General features: G+C 37.2%; 1 long non-coding RNA gene across 1 annotated transcript in view; it reads left to right on the top strand.

The window, feature by feature from the left end:
• The first annotated feature begins 9,195 nt into the window (after positions 1–9,195).
• The window catches only part of LOC121671531, a 40,579-nt gene continuing 31,598 nt past the window's right edge, over positions 9,196–18,176 (top strand). The window contains exons 1-2 of the long non-coding RNA XR_006018534.1: positions 9,196–9,428; positions 9,568–9,719. This is a non-coding gene — a long non-coding RNA (uncharacterized LOC121671531). The remainder of the gene's footprint in view (positions 9,429–9,567; positions 9,720–18,176) is intronic.

Here is an 18,176-nt window from a genome sequence, read left to right as displayed (position 1 = left end):
TCTCCCCCTGGCCATGCAGTTTCAATCTCCCTCCTTCTCACCCACGCTGCTGCTTCTGTGACTTGGCGCGGAGCTAGCTCATGGAGCTGAGTCAGCAGAAAATCACTTTCTTTCTAAGGCTGGGGAAGAGAGGCAGAGCTGTGACTTTGGCTGATTGTACACCACTGCAAAATAATGCTCTGAGGGATGGGGCTCAAACCAAAGCTCTTGAGACCACTTGCGAGTTTTTAGTGATGCATTGAGCATGTTGGTGTACAGCCTGCTCCTTCAGTAACAGATTCAAGGGGGAATGGGTGGAGCACTTCTAGAAACTCAAAAGTGTCCATTCTTGGAGATATTCAAAAGCTGTCTGGACACGGTCCTGGGCAACTGGTTCCAGGTGGTCCCATTTGAGCAGGGGGGTTGAGCCAAATGACCTCCATAGGTCCGTTCCAACCTCAGACATTCTGATTCCGCAAAAATTACCCAGACTGATACTGATCTTTTTTTCCAAATGTGGTGCTCATAGCATCTTGTTTCATTCCAGCTGTATATCTGACCTCTGTAGGCATTCTGTTGGGATGTCTCATGAATCCTTACACACTCTAACTAGCATCATTGAAAACCTAGGTATTCCGTATCTTAAAGATTGAGTCATGGGTCTCAGATCACCTTCCTGAAAACAGCAGAATTGAGACAATTACTGTGTAAGCCTGAACTGTTCTTAAACAACCTCAGCTTTCAGGGGAAATTAATTTAATTTTTCCCCTTTTACCAGGAATGTATTTATTACCACTGCAAAGCAATTTGCACATTTCAGCTTTGACATGAATATGGAAAAGACTAGGCTTTTCAGGAAGAAGCTGGGAAATTGCCACAAGCGAGGCTACACATTAAGTCCAGAGTTCTGCATCACCTTTCCTTGTACACATAGTAACTCTGAAGCACAGGGTTAATAGATTCCACTTTTTAAAAATCCAAATGGTACATTGACAATTAGGTAAAAGCCACCAATATAGCTAAAGTGGTTATTTCTTGCCACAGATACATAGCAAATATTTAATCTAACTTTGGTGCTGGAGAACTGACTTTGTTTGGTTCTTTCTTAAGTACCAATGTACAGGTATTAATGATTGTACTTTGTTCAATCAAAATAATGAAGAATTTACAATTTCATGATTTCAGAAGTTTTATTAAGAAATAGCATCTGGGTCTCTTAATCTAAAAATATTACTTCCTCTCTTGAACAACATAGATAAAGCTAAGCATGAGTGGATCAAAAACCGGATCTGTATTTCCCAGAGTCTTCAAAAAATGACATTTTTTTGGAATAAGAAAGTGAAAGTTCTTCTCAAAATGGCTTCCTTGGGAACAAAAAAGTTCTCCCAAAGACCAAACGAATAAACAAACAAAAAGTAAAAAGCATTATTGGAGTCACGTCTATCTGCTTATTACATAATTTGCAGGACAATAGCTTGATCAACCACAACAATGCCTTCTTTCTCAGGAAGTATTACCTTTTTATTCCCAATCTCATTAAAAATACTGGAAACTATAAGGACTTCCACTTGCACTCTTCCCTTCTACTATTTTATCCTCTCCATCCTGTCAGCTGTTGACTGTGTTTTTGTTCACTTTCCTTGGCCTACCCACCTGTCCTGCATGACGCCCAGAGATTTCCTATCTTCTTTGATACATAACTCATCATCCACACCCTATTTGTCTTTCTCAGTCAAATATTATCTCACTCCAAATATTTGTCTTTCACTCTATCAAGACCAAATAGACTTTCTGTTATCCTGGCCAAACCCAGACAGCAACAGCAACCACACACCACTACTCTCATTCAAAGGCTGCATTGAGCCCTGTAGGTCTCCACCCCTGCTACACATCACTATCCAGGTCGCCTCTGTTGTCCATACCATATCTGCTCCTGTCAGGTTTCATCAGCTCACTGTAGCCATCACTTCTTCCTTCCCAAAACATCAACCAAGCAGAGGACACACAGCTTCAGGACTGGTTTTACCAGTCCCCCAAAGGACTGGGTGAGCAGCACTCTCTACCTCGTCAGAGAAAGACGGGATCCTGAGTACTCCTGGTAACACTGTCTTTGCGTTCATCTTCATAGTAAAATGCAAATGAGTGGAACCACGTTTCTAGATACTGGCATATCCATCATTCAAGGATCACACAGTCTCTATTGCTTGAACCAGGACCAGGAACCGCAGAATTTTAGAAGACTCTTCTGTGCATCCTATTTATTTATTCACATATTTTGCAAACGGTACTGTTTCTCTTCTACATTTATCCTCCCAGGAAGATTTCAAAGGCTGCCAGCCAGCAAAAAGCCAGCAACGAGAAATGTTATAGGAGCCTCTCGATTATACTTAATGTAGCTACATATGAAAGTACACAGACTAGGGCCTCAAAACCAGAAGATGGGAAATGCAAAGGAGTTGCTAATTTCCCTGACTCTGCAGACAGCTTGAAAGCCCTGTCTTTGTGAAGGAGAGGAGTGTGAGGCTCTGAATTTTATCCAAATAGAATTAATAGCAGTCACAATACCAAAAAAGGTAAAGAAATTAGCACCTCACCTCTTTGAGAAATAGGAACTTCTTCAAGGTATATCCAGATGTTAGATTCTTGTTCCAGCTTCTTCTCTTTCTGTCACATTAACAGCTTTTGCAACTTTCTATTACTCAAGAACAAAATTGTTCCACAAGGAACTTCTGCTTCGGCAGTACTACAGGCCTGACTAGCGTCCAGATTTCAGACAGACTGTTGAGCTATAGAGAATGGATGTTATAACACAAGCCTATAGGTCATGGCAACTTCTTGCTGATGTTGTTGTTGTTTTAAAAGTCATTTACATGCTGTCCTTGAAAGTTAAAAACAGATCATACTAACAAAGAAGGCATTTTTCTGGAATCCTTAGGGCTGTGAAAATCATGATTTGGGCCTTGACTTTTCTTATGTTGTCACTTTGTTCTCAGAGCAGAGACCTTGCCAGCTTTGCTTCTTGGAGGATATTGAAGTAAAACAGCTGAACATCAGAAACAGCTCATGATGAGCTTGTCCTTTCAGCTCAACAGCAGGGACCCCACCCTTGGTAACCATTACCACTGCTTAATCTACTGCATGTTTTCTTAGTCAGTAGAGATTAGAGCCATGGTACTTCAGACATCTATTGGGAACAGGGTTAAAATGGAATCATGAAAATTATGTGCAAAAACAAGAATGTATAATATAAACAATGTTACTTTGCTGAATGTTGGCCTAATAAAAATGCTGCTTGTTGCTATGCTGGAGTCCTACCTTTGGGAATTGACTGTAGACTCTAACAACAGAATATAGAGACTATGGGCTTTTGAGGCTTCTATAAATTTAGAAACTCATTGAGAACACTTGTCCACATAGGGTGAAGTTTTCTAAGTTACATGCTTGGGATTAGGCTACGTGATTGCCAACAATGTTAATGGGAGTTATTTTTGCCTCTGAAAATATCAGCCTAACTCTCTAATAAAGTAATTTCCTCCACTATTGGTTTAAGAGCTTTGTGCCAAATTTCTGACCTCAGTTACTTATTTGAAATGCAAGGTTGTTTTTTGGATTGTGTTGTAATGAATCAGTGCCTGAAGGCAAGAGAAACAATTGCTCAATAAAATTCAGAGACAAGAAGTACATCTAGCACTAATATCGTCTGCTTTTAATACATATTTTTATACCATTATACTCCATGAATAAACCACCAGTAGGGGACATTAAATGCATTTTAAATAGAAAGCCTGTGAAATAACTTCATAGATTAAGAAAAGAAGCATCAGCTGAGAGAACTGCCAGAAGAATGAATCCAATAATTAACGAAGGTTAGTTTCTGGCCTTTCTCCTTGGGGCAGGTAGAGCTGTTCAGTGCAATGCACAGGAGACTAAAATGACAAATTTCAGCTTTGCGTTCCAGAACATCCAGTATCTCTTGAGACATTGTGGCTTACCACTGCATTGCAGTGAACTAAGCACTGGCCCACCACAGCAATCCAACTGGGCTGTGGGAAGCTGTTTCACTGGTTTAGAAAATGTTCACTAAGATGCAATGTCTCTGACAGACCAGGAATAAATGTTTTTGAGACCTAAGTAGGAGGAGAGATATGCTTTATAGGCAATAGCCATACATTAATGTTTATCATGATTTCAAATTGGGGTGACAACTTGAAACAGAACTACTCACACAGTATAGTGGAAAAAGAAAATCATGGTACTAAATGTGAAGCAATTTGCTTCTGGTCATTTCAGCAGCAAACAATTTCATTATACCAAGTACAAGTGAAGCTGGAAGATATTTTTCCTTCTATGAAACTGTCAGTCTGGTTTGACCGTCTTACGGAGCCATGTGATACTATTCCACTCTTTCTGGGTTTCCAAAAAATGCTGTAACAAGCAGCTGGGATAAGTGGAATTCCCCTTTCCAAAGTGGACAAGGCAATGCTCTAAACGACCCAGGCTATGTAAAATCAAGTTATTTTGAACAGTTGTTCACAGAAAGCTAAACCAGAAACTACTGTTTAATATTAAATTTAACTAAAAAGAAATTAATTTGATTTAACCTAACAAATAGATTGTTAAGGGATTATAAGTTACAATACTGTAATGATAGAAGTACTTTTGTTTCTTTTTCTGCCTTTTTTTTGTGCAAAATACGCATTTTTGAACAGAATAATCAAGTTAATTGAAAATAGTATGACTAGATCTAGTTTAAATGCTACAGACCATTTGGGTTTACAAAGTGCTGGCATCTTGGCTTTGGTCTCATAAAGCAGAGTAAAGTATATCTAACTTTAAACACAAGAACAATCCAGCACGTGTACTGTACCTGCATAGTTTGCAGTTCACTGTGGTCTCTAGCTGACTCTTTCCCATCAATGGAAACTCTCTCAGTGGGCTACCACACATCCTGGTCTCCTGATTACTTACACCAAAAGAACCTGTTGGAGTTACAGACACTCTGTTATTCCCCACATATCAGTATTTGTTCACAAAGAAAAAAGGGACTATGCCTGCATCCCATCCAACATGTAGTCAGAAGTATGTTGACTAAGGCAAATATTTGAGGAAGAGAGCGGTTTACACCTTGTCAAGCATTCACACCACACCACAACACATCTAGAATGTAAAGAAATTTTACAACCTTCTTTAGCTTGGCTTTGGGGTAAACTACACTAGCATAGGTGTCCTTTTTTATCAGAATCAATAAAGCAGACTGTCACTGCTACAGTTTGGCAGATGCTGACAAAGGTCACCCATGTATTCTTTCAAAGGCCAGAAAAAAAAAATTGAAAAACACACTGTCTTAATCACCACAACCAAAACTCCCATGTAAGAGCAACACAGTTATGAGAGGGAAGAGATGGACTTTTAGCCAATGCAGCACTTACGCTACTGCCCTAGGTCCATTACAGTAGTGGATTATTACTATTTTTAAAATGTTGCTCCACTTACATTAATCTTTTTCAGCAGAAACATATTCAAAAAAAGTTCATTTTTCCCAGAAAAGTTATTTTCAGTCTTTCAGTGGGTGCATCCTTTACATCTCTCTACTCTAGCCTAGAAGATCACATCAAGAAAAGCAGTGTGATTCAGACAAGGAGGCATTGATTTTACACCAAATACAAGAAATGGTTAAAGGTGTTGTGTGGATTATAGACCAAACAGAAGAGATCACTCTGCTGTTCACAGTCACTGGGAATGGCAAGAAGATCCTGTATTTATTATCCTGTTCAGCAAAATGTCAATTTGAGAAAATTAGGGAATTGTCAAGAATTAGAATTTAGTAGCAAGTTAGCAGTAATAATTTTGTCTGCTGGGAAATTTGTCTTCTCAGTTTCCCACCTAAAAACTGTGAAAATGCAAGTTGACTAGATTGAGTGAAGAACCACAAGCATTTCCAAAGAATGTTGCCTTATATCTGCTGATGAAAGCCTAGATCTTTGGTCTTCAGTCTTTTTACAGTACGTTATTTATGGTGTTCTCTCATGTCAGTCCTTTTATCTCATCAGGTTTCACATGAATTATTCACTGAAGCTCTGGCTATATGATTTGATTGCTCTTCTAGAATGTATGTTAAATTTAGTTATGCTGCACTTTTCTTAGTGAAGCCTTATTACTGAAACTCACAGTTTAGCAGGATACAATCCCCTCCTCCCACCTTCCAACTGTGGGTTTTGTTGTGGGTTATTTCTTTTTTTTTTTAACAGAATGTCAACAGCATAGTGCTAGACAGATCCTCCATTTATACTCTGAGGCTGCATTTTCATCTAGGTTTTCACCTCTCAGAAAGGTCTTGAATGTCTTGAACTATGTTCTATTCAAGTGTATTTCTTGTAGGATGCCAGCTGCTTTCCTGGCACTAGACATGAACATCACTGCTAAATGATGCTCTCTAACACTGTCTCTGATATCTTGAACGCAATATTTCTAACCCTGACCTCCTTTCTGAATTGAAAGACATGTTGAAGATTATTCCTGTTCTGGCCCATTCTTTCTCACTTCCACTTGTATTGTGTTAGATAACTGAACTAATTGCTGTGACTCAAAAATGTCACAACTTTGCATGTAGGGGCTTGCTATCTTCCTCTCAGACAACCGACAGCATGAATAATGTTGTATCAGCAAGGTTTTAAAATAAGAATGATTTAAAAATATTCTTTCTAACTGTGAAACAAGAAGATTATTTGGAAGATATCTTTTCTATTGTCTGCCTAATGAAAATTTTATACTGGCACATAAACCCTGTGTATCTCTTACCGCTGAACTTTTCAGGACTGAAAAATCTGAAAGTCATGGTTTGAAAATTTTCAGACCAAGGTTTGAAAACTTTGCTCTGTGAAATCAGAAAAGGCTTTGTGTGTAACCACCCACTGAAATGAGAGTGGCCAACAAATTCTTTTATGTGTAGATACTGATTTGGTCAGGTTTCCTCACCTCTGCTTAATTCTGTTGTGCATGTCCAAATTATCTGTACATGTACAGCCCTGAATTTCCCTTTTTGACCTGAACAATGTGGCAAGCATGGGTTTTTTTACAACACCTGCAATGGGAGTGATGGGGAAGAGCACAGAATATGACATAGAAAGGAAGTGAACAGTTCATATTAATCACACACATTTCAACATTTTATGAACTTGAGCGTGAATGCCTAGACTATGAAGAAACATATAATGCTCATATCAGGAGTACCACCTGCATCTAACTTTCTTTTAAATTATTTAGTACAACTTTTGTTTATAATTCCTGTTTGAAATCAAGAACATCTACAACCCCAAGCATCAATGCCCTTCAATATCTAATTTCACAGTTTTCTTAACACATATCTCATGTTATTTATTATAGTCAGTGTCATCACAACACCTTTGCCTGTTCTTGCTACATTTTAAATGGTTTAGCTGGCAAGCCATCAATCACAAATCATGAGACATATTTTAACTTCAACTAAGATCAGTTTAGAAAGAGAACAAGTCTTCTATGGCCTAAATGTGTACATTACTCACATCTATAAGTGATAAATGCCTGTTCTGGAAAAGAAAACTCTTTTTTGTTAGAGTTTTGGTATATATCTATAGAAAGAAACAAAATTTTCCATTTCTTTATGACCTAGAGCAACACGTTATTGATAAAACCAAGGCTTTTAATGTGAGGAAGCCTCTGCAGACCTAAGTTTGGGTGTTCAGAAATACATCCATTAAACACAAACTTTTTTTCTCCAGTTATATTTCAATCACTAGGTAAATGGAGGAATGATATAATCTTAGGAATAACTGAATGTCCTCCTCTGAAGACATAAAGAAGCTGGAAACATTGTTTTTATTTACTCAGTGTATTTTAAAGCTTCCCTTCCTGTAAGATATCTCATACAGACTAGTTCTTCAATTGTTCTCTGTCTAACTTCTAACACTATATAAAAACAAAGATATTTTTAAAATATGAACCCATATGTGAGTTTGCCATGTGTTTTTCTCTACTTGGTGTTAAAGAATAATACAGCAACAATAACAAACTCACAATAGAAAATTATGAAAAAAAACAAAAACCTGCAGTTTTATAGTACAAAACAAACAAGTACTTGGAAAAGATGGCAGGCATTTCTATAGTGCAACTTTAATTCAAAAGAAAATATATACTTTTGTATATTCTATCAGTCCTATTGTACTAGCTACATTAACCAGGTGATGCTCATTTCATTTTACAGGTAATTTATTGCAACTGCAACACTAACTCCAAGGCAGTTCACAAAAAGTAATTTACCTTAAGTAAACACCATTAGCCACTAATGATGGGGCAAAACAAACTTGCAGAGCATTTATGAACAGTAACATCTCTCTCTTTCAGTACACATTTGGAAACCAATCTCTGTTGTTTGCAGATGAATTAAGCATGGCTTGAAAAATCATTAAAGCCATCTGCTTTGATGAGAAAAAAACCTGCTGTGATCATTTTATTGCACTGACAGAGGCTAGGGACCATTTTACAATATTTTTTAGCATCATTTACCCTAAATTTGACATCCTGTCTAAAAAATGATCAGTATTATCTGTTCATGGCATGCTTATTTAGAACTATGTGTACAGAGAAAACAGCTTATGCAGGTAACTCAAGGTATTTGTTTTGCTGGTCTCCAACAGATGGATAAGCCTGTTTTTCAACCATTAAAATCTGTAGTTACAACAAACTAAATGTTTATGGGTTCTGTAGGAAGCTTAATCTTCCTCCTAAATGATAGAAGCTAATAAGCATAAAAATATCATCAGTGTTTCAGTTACAAATTAGTTCCTATGGTCCATTTAAACATAACCTCTTTTTTTCCAAGAATACTCTGCAGTTATCCAAAGTATAACAAATGAATAGGTTAATATTGCTGGCTTTTTTGCTTTCCAATGCATACTTGTGAGACCAAAAGCATTTCATTTAGCTAGAAATAACTTCTAGTAACTTCCAGAATCTCAATATTTTCCTTTTTAAGATACTATTTGAACTACTATAATTTCATCAGAGTTTTGTCTCAAGTAGCTTTTAGCAGTTTTTTAGTGACTAGATTCCACTGTGACTGACTCCCATGAAATACTAGAAAAGATATACAGTTGCAGCAGTCTTCTACCAATAACAACACTGTCCTACTCCTCATTTAGCTTTTGTACAAATAAATGTACTGCACATATGGAAGTTGTTAGTAAAATTTGTGGCAATAAAGCCTCCTAACATTAAGTGAGTCATAGTATGGCCCTTTTTTCAATTCCAGAGAAGAGTGGTGGATGGACCACCTAGAAATGTCACTTATTGCATCAATACCCTAAACAGGATGGGCCACAAATGACCTGAGCAAGGAACCAAGGAAGAAGAACAAGGAGCCACCCAAGGCAGTAGCTGCTGCCTAGAACCACAGAAAGTAGTGTGGTACTCAGGTACTAATAATATTCCCTTTTCCTGTAACCACTATACTCAACTGAGTCTTTTGGCACATAACAGACTCTCCAGTCCTGGGACCAGTCTAGAATAAACAGGCCCTGAGTATTCCTTTCTCTGCATCCATCACAATTACAGGTCCTTATGGAAGTACTTAATTAACAAGTACATAATCAGCACAAAGCAGCAGTGGGACTGATGGATTTCAGTGTCTGATGGTGATAACTTCCTTGATCCACTCTAGAACCTCGTCTGCTTTTTCATTACCAGATCACATCCTCCTGCAGTAGGTAAGTACTTCTATGCAAAATTTGCTTCAAGGCCAGACTCTTTAGAAAAAACTTAATAATACAGAGTCCTCATTCAGATAAATCTGCCTCTTCTTAACTTGTGACTCTCCAGTTCTCTCTATTCTAAGCCTTTTCTAGATATTCCCCTATCTCTCTCCCTTCTCCAACAACCCTAACCTTCATATGGCTCTAGTCACAGAATGACCCTTTCCTTGTTTTCTTTACTTTCCCTCGACTTAAATTTTCTTCTCCCTTTGCTTCCCACTTCACAATGCCTAGAGAAGCACGCACATTTCTCTGTTCACCCCTTACTTGCCAATCTGCTCCCCTTCCCTTGTGGTTATACATGTACATGTGTCCTATGGATGTCAGCAACCACACTCCAAAAATCAGTCAACAGCTTAATAAAAGTTACGGAGTTTTCAGTACTTCTTGAATGCTTAGGTGTTCTTTTCTCAGCGTCCCCTGTGGCCATTTCTGAAAAACCCTAGTCTTGGTAGCAGATTGCATTAACAATTGTTTATGCTTAACAATAATATTTGGGGATATCAAATCAGTGCAATTACTCCCATTTTGCAGACAGAGAACCTGAGCACGGAAAAATGGAAACAGTGGCCATCCTTGTAAAGTAGGTCAGGTAAAGTTCTGAATGAACAGACAGGTCTCTGGACACATAGCACTGAGGTTTATTCATTTTCTGTAGTGCACATGACATATTTGACAACAAATTCTAAGCATACTTCCCCCTGATAAACATTAAAGAAAAGTCACCTACCTGAAATCTTCCATATCAAGGTGAAAACATATAATCTAGGAACTAATTCCATTGCTGAGTATGAAAACATACTTCATCATTGAGACCATCATGCAACAAAAGGAGTTAAATTTCAAAAAACACAGCAAACTCATCATACATGCTCATGTTTCTAGGTTAACAATGGAGCCCTTGGGCTCATTCCTTTCTCGTCTTTTCGCAGGTGGTTGACCTGTAATTGTCATCACTCTACCTCCCTTGTCTGAGAAATATATCTGCTGATACACGCAGAGATTTTTGCAAGGTCCTAAAAGCAGAATCCAGCTGTATCTCTAATGGTGGAGAGGGACTAGAAAGAAATAGAAATTTCTTTGACTATGTAGAGGATCATGTGAAATGTTTGATGATGCATAAGAAAATATTTGATATCTATCTCAGACATGCAACAGTAGCTGTTAAAGTCTATGCAGTATCAACTATACAATCACAACTCATTACCTTTCTCTCATTATCTATTCCATGCTAATTCTAAGAATAAAGCATCATATTTGCATAAGAATATTATCTCAGTTACTCAACATTGTTTTTAAAGGCAGACTTGGAAGTTAAATAGTGATATTTTTAAAACAGTACAATGAATATTGTATGAAACAGTCGCATAGCAGGTAGCTGAGTGAGATAATGCATGTACAGTATTTTTCTGTCTCTAACAAATGATATTTACAAGCATCTGTGATCAAGCTTCTACACTCCTTGAATGACAGAATTGTGCAGTTGATCCCTGAACATCTTGACCTGCCTTTTAAGATCCAATCTTTTAATTAAGTAAAGTGTCTTGGATCTCATTGCTTTTATCCCAAAATGTTCTCATGTAGCACTTTCCTTTTAAAAAGTTCTCAAGTTGTGTCACAGACACACTAGCACAAAAAACAACAGTCTTTCAAAATTAACTCTGAGGCAGAATGTTCTCCTGCTGGGTTTGCATGGGAAAAACATTGTCATTTCAAGACTCTTCTACTGTTCATCTAGTCTCTTTCAAATGAATTTATCCTTCCATTCCCCCCAAAAAAAGCTGTTGAAGAAAGATGAAAGCTACACCATAATGGAAGACCTACTACAATCTAACATCAGAAATTAAGATTCACATTTTTGAAGGAGACATCAGTTGTTCCCTGTGTACAAGATGTAAAATATGTAATGTACGACATACAGCATATAAAAAATTTTACATGTATATTAGTTAATCTTATAATTTCCTTCATGTTCAAACAATTAGTTAGTATATTTGCTTTTTTGTTTTGTTATACTGAAGAATATAAATATTCTGCATCTAAGCTTACAGTCAGAGCCAACTTTTCCCAGCTGGTTAAGAGTTTAAGGAGCACTGCCAATACTTGCTGATTCACAAAGTCGTGTTACTCATTCTCTCTTTGTCTGTCTTCCACATTTTCTCTACTCTTTTCCCTATTTTTCTGATCAGTATTGTACAAAAGATGCAATCTTTTCTTTGTTTGCATATTTGTTCCGTAAAAAATAGTGTTGATGGTTCTGATAATGACCAGAGTATGATTTATCTTGAAATATTCCATATTCATGTTTCATTGAAAATGACACTTTTTTTTCCCATCCACTCTCCATCTTCTATGCTCTAGACAAATGAGCTACTAAATGAAGGTTTTCTTCATTTATTTTGAATAGAAGCTATCTTTATTTCCTAAGAACCATCCAATTTTCCATCACCTCATTTCTTTGCTCTTTACTTTTCCCAACAATTAAATATTTGAGTTTTCTTTGTGCAAATATGCAGGTAGAGTTGTAAGAAATTGCAGTTACAAACTAGAAAAAGTTAGAATCTACAACTCTAGGTTCCAAACTGAAACTCAGTATTTGCAAAGTACATTACATCACTGCTATTTTTAGTGCAGCAACAGTAAAAAACAGATTCCAGACCCCACTTCACAAAATACTGCATGAATATATAGTAAAGAAAAGCTTTTATTCAGAAATTTTACTAACTCAGATCAACCTACTATAGGTGTTGGTAGAAATAGTCCTATTAATTTTATTTACCTCCATGTTGATTTAGGCTTAATCTGTAATTTGCATTACAATGGTTGCAACTCACATACAATCTCCTGAAAATTCAAGACTTTTGTGAGCACTAAGACAATACAAAACCAAAGCAGCAGAGAATATTTTCCCTGACTTTGGGCAACTAATTTAGGCATGTGCATTGTCAGTGCTGCTTCTAAAAGCCAAATCAGAAAGCAAAGATAGCACTACCTGTGGCAAAACCTCAGTTTCTCTTAAAGACCATAGTAAGAGACATGAAGAAAGAAGGTGAGAATTATAACTACAGGAGGGATGGAAGAAGAGAATATGACATCTGGACTGGCATCTGGGATACAGGGCTCAGCAATTCAAGGAACGCCCCATGAGGACATTCGTAGAATTCATATAATTGTTTTGGTTGAAAAAGACCTCTAACATCGTAAAGCTCAACTATTAACCCAGCACTGCCAAGTCCACCACTAACCATGTCCATAAGTGCCACATTCACTTGTGTTTTTAAGTACTTGCAGCAGATGAGCACTTCTAGAAGTTGCTACTGCCTCAGCAAGGTGCATCACCTACTGTGGTCAGAAGCAACCACAAATTAACCACTTCCTGTTTGGAGCATCAACCACAACCAGTGTCTCAGTTCTGCTAGAGCTGATATTTCACTGAATCCCAGCAGAGCTGGCATCTGATGGCAGACTGGATATAGACTCATAAAGGATTTCTTCATCTTATGGAAAAGCTCAATAGAAGAGAATAATTTTTTTCTGACAGACCCATTGAAAGTTACTATAGTTATCACATCACTGATGTTTTTTCAAATCTACACATAATATTCTGTGTTCCATTTTTGGTTTTCAATTCTGCTAAATTCTCCAGGAGTTTTCCAAGTGGAGAAGTACTATTGTATTGATAGTAGTATCAATGATCTATGATAAATCTTTAGTAATATTATAGTCATTTGACCATGCCTACTTATATAAGGCACAAAACCCCTACGCTCTTTTCTGTGATTTTTCTGTCCAAATTTTAAAAAGTTAACTAGCTAGTAATTTCTTCGCTGTGAATTTTTACCTCAGGAAATTATAGAGGCATTAAATTTCTGAGTGAAGTAACAAAAGAAAAAACTCTAGGAACAATTTTCTATTCAATGACTCAAATGATTGCAATTAACAGCTTTCACATTTTCATGAGTTTAAGAAAAAATTTGACCTTCTTAACAAAGAAGCAGAAACTGAGTACTCTTTCTCTTAATCACTCTCTGAAGCTGAGCTAATTTAATTCCTGGATGGCGCTGATTTCTTCACTGTAGCACAAGTGCAGAAATTTGACCTTATAGCTTATAAAAATTGGTTTTCGGTATAAGTGCATTGGAGATGTTTTTATACAGTATTAATTGATGCTTATTGCAAGCTGGAGGGCTGATCATTTAAAGCTGTGGTATCAGGCATGCCTTGCTTATGGGCCTTTGCGATATGACAGTAAGTACAAAGACTATTAAAATCTCTTTGTGAAAACACACAAAAATCAATCCTGTTCCAGAAGGAGGTGCCCTCCAGCACAATCGATACAAACTGGTACAACAATATCTTATGCTGCTTGTCAGCTGCTTTAAACCTTTTTGCTCAGCAGAGCTCACAAAGTGCTGCTGCCTTTCATCTCTGCTGGATTGTGCCAAATGAAGATGTATTTCTAAATTAGTTGCAGGGGCAAATGCTGCCATCAGTTACCCCCGTGCAAATGGCTTTAAATTCAGCAAGGTTGTACAAGACTGATCTCAACTTAGATTTCTTCCACTGGAGTTAAAGAAGATGAATTTGTTTACTTCCTTGAGACTTTTCTTTCCACTACTTTAGTTATATTATGGGTTCTTGATGGAAATTTTTGCTCTACATTTTGATTCTTGCATGCTGGAGAGGCCAGAACAAAAAAAGGAATCTGAGTCATGACAACCTACAGGTTCTTTCACCTTCCTTCTATTATTAATCAGTGGTATTAGCTCTAATTACAAGACAACTGTGGAAAATAATTTCTTCAAGAGCTGTATGCCTTGATCAGGTGCATATCTACCAGCTGCTTTAACTTTAACTTTGCTCTGTCTCATTGTGGTTGTTGTGCATCTGTCACACCTCTAACTCATGGCTGTGAAAATCCTAGGATTTCTGCAGTGACTTTCTAGCAATCAAAAATTTTCCTGAGATCACTATGAACCCATGGCCTGATAAGTGGAACTATTTGGTTCCTACTGCCTATCACCTAGTTCAACCAGTTTTATCTTCTGATACATATCTCTTGAAAATAAGCACCATAAAAAGCAGAGTGACAAAGACCTCTGGCTTAAAATAATGTTGCTAAATGTTAGACACAGTAAAATAGTCCACTACCCTGGGGCAACATACCTGCACACACACTCAATACAAAAAGACAGGCTTGTGCAGTGAAAAATTAAACAGTATTTTCTGTTCTTGTGCTGTATTTCTTTATGTAATGAGACATCAAACACCACGACTGAAACCAAATCCCATAAAATCTTGTCCAAACAAACCCAGTGAAATCAAAATCCCTTTTATGGAAATTAACCTTCTGTGAGAAGAACAGAAAACTCAACCAAATAGGCAGCTGCATGACAGTGTGAATTAGTACATTAGCCTTTCAGCCTTGGAAGAACAGAGTTTAAGTTCTGGCATTAGGCACAAAAGCAAACAAATGTTGAGGTCTCATATGAGTCATGCTCATGATGTACTTTTGATAGCTCATGTTCAAAGAAAGGTCACTGTGATTTGGAAGGATTGCACAATAGATCTTTAGCCCCTGTTATTATTACCTACTTCGATAATTTATTAAAAGTAATAGTGAAAAACAAAGAACCATCCTGAATCCCCCTCCTAGATGAATACAAAATATTCAAATGAAACAGATCCTGGTTTGTGAGTCAGGGAATGGTAGTAAAAATTTTAGGTTTTCAGTATTGCTCCATCAGTCCTTTGACAATACAAAATAACTTGGGCATAGGTGGAATTGGAAGAGGATAGAAAATCCTCCTAGTAAGTCCAGAGTGTAGCTGATATGCAAGCACTTTGATTGATTTTTTTCTCTTACTGAGATTTCAAAGCCTCCAAAATATCCAACCTTATTCTATAGTTTCCCATTGAGTGGAGATGCCATTATGGGTCCTGGTTAGCAGGAGATGCCTATCCTGACAGCACTCCAGCAGAAATCAGGTATTGGCCCTTGTTTTTTGAAGCTGCTGAGGTCCATCAGTGCTGGCCACATTTTAAACATCACCTCCTAAGGGCAGAGGAGCAGGCAGCTCCCAACTGTCAGAAGTCAAGCAGGCCAGGCAGAAGGACAGCTTGGCTGAACAGGGATCTTCTCTTGAAATAGGGCAATAAAAGGAGGGTGTGTGCCCAGTGGAAGCAAGGTCAAGTGACATGGGAAGAATAGAGAGATGCTGCTTTCCACTGTAGGGAGAAAATTCATGTAGCCAAAGCTCAGCTGGAGTTCAAGCTGGCCAGAAATGTGGAGAACAATAAAAAGAGTTTTTTTCAAATATATTGATGGCAATAGGCAGTGTAAAACTAGCATCATCGCATTACAGGATGATGGTCACCTCAAAAAGAGGAATGGGGATAAGGCAGAGATGTGTAATGCTTTCTTTGTGTTTGAAATTGTTCTGTCCATGTTTCAGCAAGGAAGATGAATTTAATACTACATAATATCCTTCTACAGACTTACAGTGGTCTTATTGTAGTGGACAGTGCTAGAATAGTTTATACTCTAAGACAAAATATTGCAGATACTTGCCTTTTGTAATGTTTATCTGCCACAGTACTCTCAGTAAGATATGTTAACCTGTCTGAATAAGTTGGTATGTCTGCCTTAGCTTTGTGAAAATGGGATTTTCACAATGAAAGAGTGTAAAACACAGAAGAAGAACATAAGCAAATGGTAGTACATTTGTAGTACAAGAAAAAATTATTTTTCTCATCTGAAGAGGTGAAAAAGCAGATTGCAGTATTCTGGTGCTGACAGAGATACAGAATAAAAATAAGTAATAGTCTGTTACTGCTAAAAAACAGAGGAAGAAAAACTCTTGGGTTTGCATGGAGAAGATAGCAAACAACTGGATGCCACAGCCCAGTTCTTTACTTTTTTATCTTCATTTGCATTTGTGCTGATTGGTTTGACCTTGCTCAATTCACACCCTCTACACAAGAATAAATGTATAAAGAAGGGGCAGAGGCAGAATGAATCAGTCTTCTCATAGCAAGCAAACACAAAAAATCCAATAAGGCATACAAGATTAGCTTCATCCATATGAAAATGAGGTAGAGAAACAGGGAAATCTTGGGCCCAGTCCTACTGAATTAAATAGACTTCTGAGTTCTCGTTCTAACTAAACTGTACAGAAACATTCAAAGAACTACTGGAAATCCTGGAGAACTTACCAAGCCATTGAATGGAGTTCCAGTGCCAGAAAATGTTGACAAAAACTGATGCTTCTGATTGTGATTGGCCTTTGAAGTCTGTTGCTTCACAGTTCAGAGTTTCACCTGTGCAGAGAATGTTCATGCATTCAGGAAACCATACATCGTTTACAGGTCTAAAAAAGGCAGAGGGAGCTAAAGTCTGTAGACCTCAAGGCAGATTCAGAGAAAACACCGGAACTGTGTATATTAAAACATTGTGACTAAATATTCTTCTCTTTAACTTATTTTGACAGAGCTGATTATATTTGCAGTCCTTAACTTTCTGCTACCAGCTGTAATTATTATATTTAGCCTTCAACTCACTAATTATTACTCTTTTTCTTGAAGTCTTGTGAAGATATTCTGTTTTACAGTTCTCGGGGGAAGGTGAACATTTGTCTATTGTTATGCAGAAACTTGCAACAAATAAATGGATTGTCTTATGCCAGTAACAGGAATCTGCTGAATGTTTTTCCTCTCAGAACTGCTCAGTGCCTTTTTAATTTCCGCAGCTATTTTGAAAGCGGACAAAGGAAAACCAAAAATTTTATATTATTAAACTTTGAATATATATCAGTGCAGCCCTTCTTATAGTCTTTTCTTAGAGATCTGACTATATGGCCTGACTATATTTTAAGTCCTCCTTGGTCCACTTCCGTATCTTTTCTACCCATTTCACCAAAAATTGGCCTCTGTGTTCCCTTTTCCAGGGTAAATAGACTGGCTACTTTCATAAACTTTTATTATAAGATTTTATGTACTGGTAAAAATTTAGTGCAGCTTTTTTGTCTAATTCTGACAGACGGGAATAAATGCCTTATGGGGATCACACTAAGTTGTGTCTTACAGCTTCAGGATGGCAGAATCATTAATGATGTGTCTTAATAGAAGCACTTATATATTAATAATGTATACATTAATTACATGGCTATTATATAAAGTGCCTATAGAGTCTATGTACATGAATAGTATCCATGTAGTAAATCACAAAGCTATATGTCAACTGTAATTATCCATTCATTTTTAACTTCCTTTTCCCTGCTCCATTGGGCAATCTCATATTCCAGCAATCTGGAAAAGTTAATCTTTCTTTCTTTTCTTTTCTGATAAAGTTTTCCTTCTTTTCCCACAAAATCTGAAGTTTAGGCAAAATAGGAACCACCAATTTCTATCTTA

Source organism: Corvus kubaryi, unplaced genomic scaffold (genome assembly GCF_017639235.1).
Source record: "Corvus kubaryi isolate FWS band 111438036 unplaced genomic scaffold, C.kubaryi_AGA036_p1.0 37398, whole genome shotgun sequence".
NCBI classification, from domain to species: Eukaryota; Metazoa; Chordata; class Aves; order Passeriformes; family Corvidae; genus Corvus; species Corvus kubaryi.
Note: the sequence above shows the minus strand (reverse complement) of the source record. Positions and strands in the feature narration are given on the sequence as shown.